The following is an 11583-nucleotide window of genomic DNA, read 5'->3' on the forward strand; positions in this document are numbered from 1 at the left end:
ATGAAGAAGTGGCTACACTTTAATGAATCACCAATAAGGAATTATAGCACGTTTCGCCTCCATAATTAACAGATTTCACACCTGTAGATTTCTGATTATGGGTTCTTCGAAGGCATTGGTGTACTATGACCGCCCACAGACGACTATCAATGTTTATTATCAAGAACACCATCCAGAGCCGTACGTTTGCCATATACAGCTGAATAGTGTGTATTATTTTGCCTGTGAGCTATTGTTTAATTAGAATATTGAGCAAAGTAGGTATAAAAGGTTTGATAACTTTAATGGACTGCAACTACCAGTTGAACGAAAATACGACAAAGTTTTGATTTATATACTGATGTGATATGCTGGTATATCGCGTTTCATAACTATTTTAGTGCTAGAAAAATCTTAAACGTTTACGACAAATTAGACAAAATAAAACAATACTTCATCAACATCAATAAGTCTCCTCCACAAACTGTAGAAAACATTATACGCATACACCTAGACAAAAAGAAAAATCAACTAACAAAAGTAAATATATCCCACGATTTAAAAAGTCACGAAACCATATATTGTTGTATACCATATATTCCCAACATCAGTAGCAAAATAATCAACATTTGTCAAAAACTAGTAACAAAATATGACATTCCAGTTAATACCAAATTTATTCAAAAGCAGGCACAAAACTGTTTGTTTGTTTTTGAATTTCGCACAAAGCTACTCGAGGGCTATCTGTGCTAGCCGTCCCTAATTTAGCAGTGTAAGACTAGAGGGAAGGCAGCTAGTCATCACCACCCACCGCCAACTCTTGGGCTAATCTTTTACCAACGAATAGTAGGGATTGACCGTATCATTATAACGCCCCCACGTCTGAAAGGGCGAGCATGTTTGGCGCGACAGGGATGCGAACCCGCGATCCTCAGATTACGAATCGCACGCCTTAACACGCTTGGCCAGGCACAAAACTAAGGTCTATACTATGTAAAAAAACTACACTGACAAACACAACACCAACATTATTTATAAAATACAATGTGATAACTACCACGACTTTTATATTGGAGAAATAAGTAAAAAAATGGAAACCAGATTCACAGACACAAAAAGTCACCTTACACGTTTTCAAACTCTACAAATCAAATAAACACAATATAACCATAGAAAACACCCAAATACTAAATAAAGAAACAAACATAAACAAACACAAAATAAACAATAATCAGTGATGTCGAAAATTAAAGAAGAAGAGCCAACGTTACTTCTATGTAAAATATCAACCCAAACGAGCCTATACTCAACAACTCAAGCCCAAAATGAACCAATACAAAGGAATACATTTATACCTATATTAATAAATATAATTAAACATCTAAGTACGCATTCTACATTCCTACACTCAATTACACAACTCCCTTCAAACATGTGGTCAGCTATCCGTCAGTTACCTCTTTCTTTCTTTGTGAACCTGAAGATGAGCGAAGAAGGTCAAAACGTTGTTCGCTGCTCTACACAAAAAATTTTCTCAACCCATACCAGCCGTTTTTACATGTATAGTTTGATTGTTTAGTTTCGTACTATCATGACGGCAACACATGTTCCAGAAATTTGGTAACATTATTTTGTTCTGGTTACTTCGTTCTTTGTTCACTCTAGCATGTCATGCCTGCTGTGCCCAAAAGGATATCTCAACATTAGATAAAGCATTCCAGTTGAAAGTTGATGAAGCTTGAATATCCAAGGTCTTATAGTCAAAGGCTTGAAGTGTAGGAAAACAATATCTGTACTATAACCCTTCCATTTATATTGCAGCTTAACTCGTATACACAACTAGTCTCTTATTGGAAAGACAAAATAAGGTATTCCATGTCATTGTAAATTTATCATCTTGGTGAAATCCAGTTTAAGAACCAATACTATTCTGTAATCGGAACAAAATCTTTTGGATGACATGCTAACATTCTCTTCATTATAACAGCGATTCTCAAGATCAACCTACCATTAAGATGAAATATCATTTTCCATAGTGGAATATACCTTTTAATGTCGACATCAAGTCAGGTAACTTAATTATGCAAAACATTTTGTTGTACATGAAAATCATATCTTACTAGTGCAGTACAAAACATGTACAGATTAAAACTTAAAAACAGTGTTTAAATTTGAAATGGTATGTCTAACTAATGCTGACTTCAGAAAAATGTGACAAGTTGTGGAAATACAAATTATATAAACTTTCATGCGCAAATAAATTTGTAAACTTAACTAGGTCAACCTTAATGGGTATATATTTAAAAAATTAAAGCAAATGAGACATGTCACTTTTCATTATCATTTCATTTGTCTGACGTTGTCTAACCTGCATACCATAATATATGTCCAATACTTTATGTAAGTACTTGTGTGTCTTACTCTACAATGTACACACATAAATCTTCATGATCAACACATTTTCCCGTCATTGACACTTCAGTATAGTTCATGATGTTCCTTTTTCAAATTGTATGAATTTACAATTGTGCAATAATAACAAAGCAATACCTAAAGTTTTTTTGTTTTTTTTCAGAAAACAGTCATGTGGGTTAATGTATGGAACAAAGTAATTTCACAAATCTTGCAAACATAAGTAGAGAAATACCAACAGCATGAGGCTGACATTTCCAACTGAGCACAGTACACTACACTGAATTAGTTTCAAGTACACTGCACGAATATATCTATCTACAGAATAATAACAAATTTTCACCATTAAATGTACAATTCTGTTATTTCATGCAATAATCATTTCTTTAGTGCTAAAAATTTATATATCTAACACATTTAACTGATATTTCACATGTACATTATAATTAAATGTCATAATATAGAAAAGTATGTACATAGATACTGTAATAAAACTCGGCTTACTAGGTTGCAAGCACTCTTCTATATATACATATCAGTTACATTAATATTCGTTTTTTCTTTTGTTCAAGCAGCACAAAATACTTTAGGCCACTTGTACTGTTTATTAGTTATTTACCACAACACCACAGCTTTTTTTTTTTCTTCACACAACACCACAGCGACAGCTTAAACATTTTAGAGTGGAACGTGCCACTTGTAAAGATTAAACCTGTCACATAATTCTGAGAATGAATCTATTTATGTCATTAGGCCAATGTTTGAATTGTTTCCCGGATAAGTCATAACGTCACTGGTCAGCCAAGGCTTATCTTAAGCCCTACAAATTAATCCAAATTTCCTCTTTCATCCATTAAACGTAATGGTATATTTAATAGACTTTCACCTTGACACTCAGTGAATGTAAAGTTTGACTAACCAGTAGACGACATTAAAATATCATCGATAATTATTTCAACTTACATGAATACTTGATATTGTCAGCATGTTAAACTGTCAAATTTCGTATTGTCAGCATGCGCAATTGCTCCTCAATGATAAACAGTAGTGATTGCGAACCTATGGCACGCGAAAACATTTTGCGGGTAAGCAGCATGCAGTGCTACCTGTTGATTATTTAAACCCTAACGCTTACCCATAATAAATAAATATATACATAATAATATCATTATTGCTAAATGCAGCAGCGAATACTTTTCCAGCCGACTAGTAGTGAAAAGTGTTCACAGGAGACGTCTCACGCCCTCTTGGCTTTGCAGTTGCAAGAGCATATGACATCGGATGACATGTTTTGAATTCCTCGCAGACCCATTGTACACATCAGTATTTGAACAAAACGAAAAGTAAACTGTTGATATTGGCTTCGCTCTGCTTATATTTTTATTCAGTTGTTTGTGAGTAAATAACGGATATTTAGTGATAATAACGGTAAATATGCATTTTTTGCAGTAAATATATGAATTGTATTGTTAAAATTACGTTCTTTGGCGTGGCATGCGTATATTTTTTATCAGTTGATTAATTTATTTTTATAAGTTTATAATTATATTTATAATATATTTTTAGATCAATGACATACATATTCATCTGTTGTTATGTTACGGTAAATTAAATCTTCGTATTTAAGTTAACTGATAAGATTTTTAAACTGTATTTACCATTTTCAGCTTGTTAGCATGTTAGTTCAACCAGCAAAGAAACAAAACGTTCAAATGGAAGGAGAAGCAGCGAAGCTTTTCAAGAATCCTGGACTGGGAGATTTGGCATGATCAAAAGGGGGGGGATAAAGCATTATGCATTTTACGTTCTGAAACAATGGTGTGCAGCACTTCCTCTGTAAAGCAGCATTATGAAACTGTTCATAAATGGCTTTGTGATGAGAGTGAGCAAGAACAAAAAATAACTCATTTCTCGAAAATTCAGCAACGATAACATGCAGTCAAATGTTTTTGATGAAATTTGATTCAGGTAATTCCAACTTAATTGCTGCTAGTTTCGAGATTTGAACATGGAAAACCACTTAGTGATGGGGAGTATATTGAAGAATCATGAATGTGTTCCTTTCCTTTTTGATGGTTTTCCATGAAAATAAAAAAAATTATTTAGCACATAAAGGAAATGCCAGCGAATAGAATATTAAAGATGGAAAGAAACATAGCAGAACAACTAACAAAAGATATTGGTTCATGCAAATTCCTTTCTATTTGTCTTGATGAGAACACTACGGCTACATCATCAGCCAGGCTAGCCATTATTGCTGGATTTCGCGTTGTTAGACTCAACCATTTATTTGAGTAGGGCTTCGAAAGACAAAAATAAGAAAAGGGAAAATAACAATAAAAAACTTTTTTAGCATTTAACAGGGAAAATATGAACACTATGAAATTAGCCTAAATACTACTTGATCAAAAGTTTAAGACCATACTGAAACGAAGTGTTGATCGGTAAACACGTAACGAAATTTAGTCATTTGTGTTCAAGCATTAGCGTTATCAACATCTCCCACTAAAATCTCCTTTGTTACACTGGGTGAAAACATGGCAAAGGCTAAAATGTTGACAGAGATTGAATGTGGCAGAATTGTCGAGCTACAAAAGCAAGGTCTCTCTCAACGTGCCATCGCTGGTAAAACTGCTGTTGCAAATTTCTTAAAAGACCCTGAGGGATACGAAACGAGAATTTCAAGTGCAAATTTCGCCGGCGTTGAGCAGGAGGATTCGATGGGTTGTCCGGTAAAACACCAGCAGATCATAGAACCAGATTAAGGCCCTTGCGGACGCAGAATGCAGCTCAAGAACGATAAGACAGCACACCCAGTGTACACATCAGTATTTGAACAAAACGAAAAGTAAACTGTTGGTATTGGCTTCGCTGTGCTTATATTTTTATTCAGTTGTTAAAAACCGTAAATGTCTTCAAAGGCCACGCCTCCTTCCACAACACGAAAATGCTCAGTTAAACTTTGTTGAGAAGCACCAAACATGGGACGTAGAAAGTGGACAAAGGTTTTGCTCTCTGATGAGAAAAAATTTAACTAGGTTGGGGCAGATGGCTTTCAACGTTACTGGCACAATAAGGATATCTCACCGGAGACTTTTTCCACCCGACACAGTGGAAAAAGTTCCGTCATGATCTGGAGTGCTTTCTCCTTCCATGGAACAATGGAGCTTCAGGTTATACAGGGGCGTCAAACAGCAGCTGGCTACATTGGCATGTTGGAGAGAACATCCTTATTGACTGAAGGCCCTCGATTGTGTGGAAATGACTGGATCTTTCAGCAGGACAACGCTACGATCCACAATGCCCACAGGACAAAGGACCTTTTCGTGACGAATAACGTGATCCTTTTGGACCATCCAGCATTTTCGCCCGAACTGAACCCCATTGAAAATGTTTGGGAGCGGATGGCAAGGGAAGTCTATAGAAATTGACGTCAATTCCAAATAGTGCATGATCTTCGTGAAGCCATCTTCACCACTTGGAATAACATTCCAGCCAGCCTTCTGCAAACGCTTATATCGACCATGCCAAAGCGAATGTTTGACGTTATTCACAATGACGGCTGTGCAACTCACTACTGAAACCTCTTATTGGGCATTTCCTACTCTGTTTAGGACTTCTTTTTGGTATGGTGTTAAACTTTTGACCAGCTAGTATTTAGACTAATTTCGTAGTGTTTACATTTTCCCTATTAAATGCTAAAAAGTTTTTTATTTTTATTTTCCCTTTTCTTATTTTAATCTTTCGAAGCTCTACTCAAATAAGTTGAGTCTAACAACGCAAAATGCATATTTTTCTTTATGTTCATTGGCCTCAAGATTTTGGCCAACAGTGTATTTAAGGCAGTTGTAAACGAATTATCCAATCGACAGATTCCTCTTTGAAAAATAGTTACAGTGACAACTAATGATGCACCCAGCATGATTGGCAGAAAAGTATGTTTTGTAAATCTGTTTGCAAAATATGTTGGGCATCTACTGGTAGGTTTTCGTTGTATTGCATACAAAGATGCTTTATGTGCAAAAGCTGGCCTTAAGAAATTTGAAAAAAGGTGATGGAAATTATAACCAAGATAGCTATTTTTATTTCTGCACATGCTTTGAAAAATAAAAGACAGTTTCAGAATTTTCTGAAAAAGACGAATTCGATCTACACAGGACTACTTATGTACGACAATGTTCGTTGGCTAAGTAGAGGTTCTATCCTTAAACGATTTGTTGAGTGTTTGGATAAAAGTCATCGCATTTTGACAGATAAAAAAATTTCTTGCCAAGAATTATCCGATGTTGTGTGGATTTGTAGATTGATGTTTTTTACAAATTTCTCCTTACATTTAAATGATTTGAACATCAAATTGCATGGATCTGGCAAAACACTCGATGTTATATTTGATAACATAAAAGCTTTTGAAATAAAACTGAAAATTTCTAAATGTGATGTTTACAATGGCACTTTTAAATATATTTCCCAAATCTGAAAAAACACATGACAGATCTTGAAATTCATGAGAAAATATACATTCAGAGCTTACAAATGCAATTTTTAAGCATCATTAATTCAACTTTTAAACAATTTTCTTTAAGATTTAGTAAGTTCAGGTTATTTGAAGAAACTGGAAAATTCGTAAAGTATACAGACATTGTAACGTTAAAGTAAATGAATTTTGAAATGTTGCAATAGACTGACTTGGATAATTTTGAGATGCAACACATCGATTTACAAAGCAGCTCAATGTAGAGGCAAAAATTTGTCGACTTAAGAGCTGAACTAGAAAATGTTGAAAGAGATCGCTAAGTGACTAGAATAACGCAGAAAATTGCAGAAAATGAGCTTCTAAAACTCTGGAATTCCATTCCTGGAAATTTTGACTGTCAAAAAAAATGTCGGCAATGGCTGTATTTTTATCAACATGTTTATATGAGTCTTTATTTTCAGTGATAAACTTTCAAACGTGTAATTATAGGAATATGCTTGCTGATGAAGCTAGTGCTGCATAGCTCTTAAAACAACCAAATAGAAGCCTGATATGAAATATCTGTCATTGTTGGTGCGGCAGCAAAAGTCTCACTAAGAGTAAATTATGCTTATTTTCTTTTCCTTAGTTTTTTGTTTCTTTATGTTACATAATATGAACCAAAGCTTGTCATTTCACAAAATGCTTTCTCTTAATAATAATACTATGAATAGACGTAAATAAACAAGAGGACTCATTCTTGTTCCTTTAAAAAAGTCCATTATTATTGTTACTAATTCGTTAATTTTATTTCTTGTGAATTACTATAGTTATTAATAACACATAACTCCTAAAGCTGTTTTATTTAAAATAATTCAGAATAATGATAAATGATAATCTGCTGCTAAAAGTCACCAAGGACACGCAAGAAAATGTTTTAGAAGATTTTCCCGAGTTTGGGCACAGGCTTTCAAAAAAGGTTCGCCATCCCTGATTTAGTGTTATTTATATCTATGATTCTGGTCAACAGGGAAGACGTATAAAAATAAGAAAGATGATTTTTTATTTAACATATACTTAAGGTTGGGAAAAATAATTTTATGGTGGATTATTTTCTACACGAGTTTATCGACATTAAACGATTTAGGTTCTTAGCTGTAACATTAAAGTTATACTGTTACGGATGTGTTGGTAGGCCTGGCATAGCCAGGTGGTTAAGGCACTCCATTCGTAATCTGAGAATCGCAGGTTCGAATCCCTGTCACACCAAACATGCTCGCCCTTTCAGCCGTGGAGACGTTATAATGTGACAGTCAATTCTTTGGTAAAAGAGTAGTCCAAGAGTTGGTGGTGCCTTCCCTCTTGTCTTACACTGCTAAATTAGGGACGGCTAGCGCAGATAACCCTTGTGTAGCTTTGCGCGAAATTCAAACCAAACGGATGTTGGTTTTAGCTTGTAATTTGGTTCACTTTTCAGAAAAGTGATCAACATCAAACATTTTTATGTCATTTTTGGCAAACAGTGGTTTCGGGTTAATTTGAGGGTGCTAAATTCAAAAGTTTTGTGTACCAACCTGGCCAATTGCGTCTACACCTTAAACATAGAAAAACAAAATGGCTACCCATACACCCTTCAAAATCAATGACCATTACCTTGTACACCCACCCAAAAAGTGCAGGAAAATTTGTGTGTCAATCATTTAATCGCAATGTTTTCTGTCCTTGTTACAGACCTAATGGTTCTTTGAGGGAATTCTCAACAGCTGAGATACTTGACATTTTGTAGAGAGAATTAGAGTAAATTAACGTTCAAGACTTTGGTTTTTGTTTTTTATTAACTATATTTCGACACTAATATCAAGCGTGGGGTGCGCTGATACCCGATTCGATTTCATTACTTATCAGGCTCTCAGCCAGCCTACCCTCAAACTGAAATTATTTTAGACAAGCTTGAAATAAATTAATCTGTGAGTCCAAAACTGTAGTTAGATCTCAAAGTGGTTAAGAGACAATAGTACTGTGAAAAACGTGAAAGCAAAAATACGAATGAGGCATTTTACGAGCTGCGACGTCGCGGTTAAAAAGTATTGGTGTTACCATGACAAAAACAATTTGACTTTATACTAGGCTGAAACAGTTGACTAAAGTATTGGAATAAGTAGGTGAAAAACTTACTTTACTTTTTAAAAATGGAAAATTTATATTACTGTTTCACATATTGCACTTAAATATACTTCAGAGACTAGGCTAAATCTGTAAACAAACAGGAAGTAGTAATTTGTATCGCTTCCCTCCAAGTTCCAAAAGCTTTGTCTGCAATATAAACTCTTTCTGTAGTAGTGCTATGCTGAAATGGAGCCTCTATCGTCTTTGCGATCTTGCACCAGTGATGAACTTGATTACAGTCTTTCTGTCATTTTTCAAGAAATCAAGAATGATACACTGTTTTGTAGCTCTGAACAAAGCTTAGAAAAGCTGAAAGAACATGTTATAAAGCGCTACAAGTATAAAGACAACAGGTACAAGGAAAGGTTGAAATTGTCTTGAATTCACTCACTACTGATAGGCCTACAGAGGATTCTTTACATTGGTTCACCCACCCACAAAGAAAAGTTGCAAGCATGGAAAGAGATAATCCTACACAGCAGCATTTGTCTGGAGGAAGATTTCAAACTTGTTAACAATCGGAATCAATTGCAAGTCGTGAGTCATCGAAAAACTTTGCAAAGTTCTTTGAAACCCCTTGACTGGTCTTTGTGCATATTTTTCAAGAGCACTAAAATGGAGTTTGTGCATATGGTTGGAAGCTTCTAAATGAGCAGAAAGAAAATCATGTCTGATCCAAAATGTCACGGTAAACTATGTATAACTCTCTCTCATTGTTTTGACCTTGTAGATACACAAGTAAAGTCTAACCTGACATATTTGATAAGTTTTAACAGCGCGAAGCATTGTTTCAAAAGCAACATACCATTAGCTTGGTTGTGTGAAAAAATTGAAGGCTTTGCTGAAAAAAAAAGGAGTTGAGTATGATATTAGTGAGGTTTGGGATAGGTATGACTATCTTTCCAATGAGGTACACATGTTTAACAATCGTTAAGAGACGTAAGATGCTTCTTGATAAGCTGTATGAGTTTTATATACGCGAAAGAACAAAAGGAACAATGAAATGTACCATAATGATTTCAAAAGCGTTTTCACATATCCCTGTAGTTATCCTTTTGCAAAGGAGCTCAGATGAAAATAATCTCACCATACCTTCACGCAGTAATAATATTTCTTTCTTGCTATGGTGCGTCCCCGTGACACAATGGTATGTATGTGGAGTTATTCCTCCAGAAACCGATACCCGTGGTAGGCTTAACACATATAGCTTTTTGTGTAGCTTTATGCTTAATAACAAACGCACAAACTAAATCCTGTTATGATTCGTGTTGCCCTTAAACTAGGAGCTGATGTATTGTAATATTTAAAAGTAAAGGATATCAATATTTCTGATCAAGGAATATGTGAGTGCATTCCAGATATTTTATTGACCTTTCTAAGTGTGTTATATGGTGGCCAAGATGCAATCAATGATGGCTAAAAATGAAAAATCAGGGTAAACTTGACAAACCAGTTGACAAAATGTTAAAACATCCTGTGACATTTATGTCCCTTCTTCCAGAAAAGTACTGCAAGTATTCAAAGAACTGAACAAGTCCTTTCTACCATCAAATTATGTTGCCAAGTCTACATGAAAATTTGATTCTCTCTTTGACATGGATTATTTTTAAGACTTTACTGAAAATGGCAACACTAATGACGTACCAACAAATACAAAAAGTGGGATTTTGTTTTGAAAAGGAACAAGGCATCAATAAAACGTAGCTCGACAAACTTTCATTGACAACTGTGCCCCATTATATTTGAACAATTCATCATTGGATATGTGTTCCTAGTTCTTGCTCTAGCTCATGAATTGGAAACTCTATAGCTCCTAGTTTTGGACAGAGCTATCTAGTACTGACTGCAGATGAGGCCCTTTATTGCAAATTGATGTATTTAAAATGGTCATATACGGAATACCAAAGGTTTTTGACCCCTCACCTTGAAGGTTTGATATAGCAATGAACTTAATCAAAATCATAGATAAACATATGCAGTCTTTTGGTATTCTGAAAAGCTGGGTTAAAAGCAACCCAGTTGCACAAAGAACAGCTGAACTTATTATTTGTGGAAAAGATTTTTAAAAAGTGAGGCGTACATACAAACTGAACTAACAAGTCAAAGGTGATATTCTTATATGTTCTTCAGTGCATAGTGGGAAAATGATGTTGATCTGAAGATAGAAATGACTTGGCCATTGACTAGGATAGAGATGATAATATGTCAAATATAGATGGCTGTCAAAGATTTCTGTATTATATGAAGAAGTTCAAATCCAAGAGAAGTGTTTGTCCAAATTTTTTGTTTTGGTGGAATTACTTTGAAATGGTCAAAGATCTGCTGCTTTTTTGTCAGGACCCAAAAGGAAGCTGATTGGAAACTTTAACTTATTTCCTTACGAATAGTGCTGTCATCCTTTTTTCAATACAAATATAGTAACTATATTCCCTGTGGTACTATATATTTTTAGAAATTCATCAGCTTTGTCCTGAGGTTGAAGAAAATTTTCATCAATATAAGGCTGTGAGTGACTGTAACCAGAAGTTGTTCAATAAAGTAAATCCCGACCATGCCTAAGAGTGGTTGAAGAA

The sequence above is a fragment of the Tachypleus tridentatus genome, chromosome 1, assembly GCF_004210375.1.
Source record: "Tachypleus tridentatus isolate NWPU-2018 chromosome 1, ASM421037v1, whole genome shotgun sequence".
Taxonomy (NCBI): domain Eukaryota; kingdom Metazoa; phylum Arthropoda; class Merostomata; order Xiphosura; family Limulidae; genus Tachypleus; species Tachypleus tridentatus.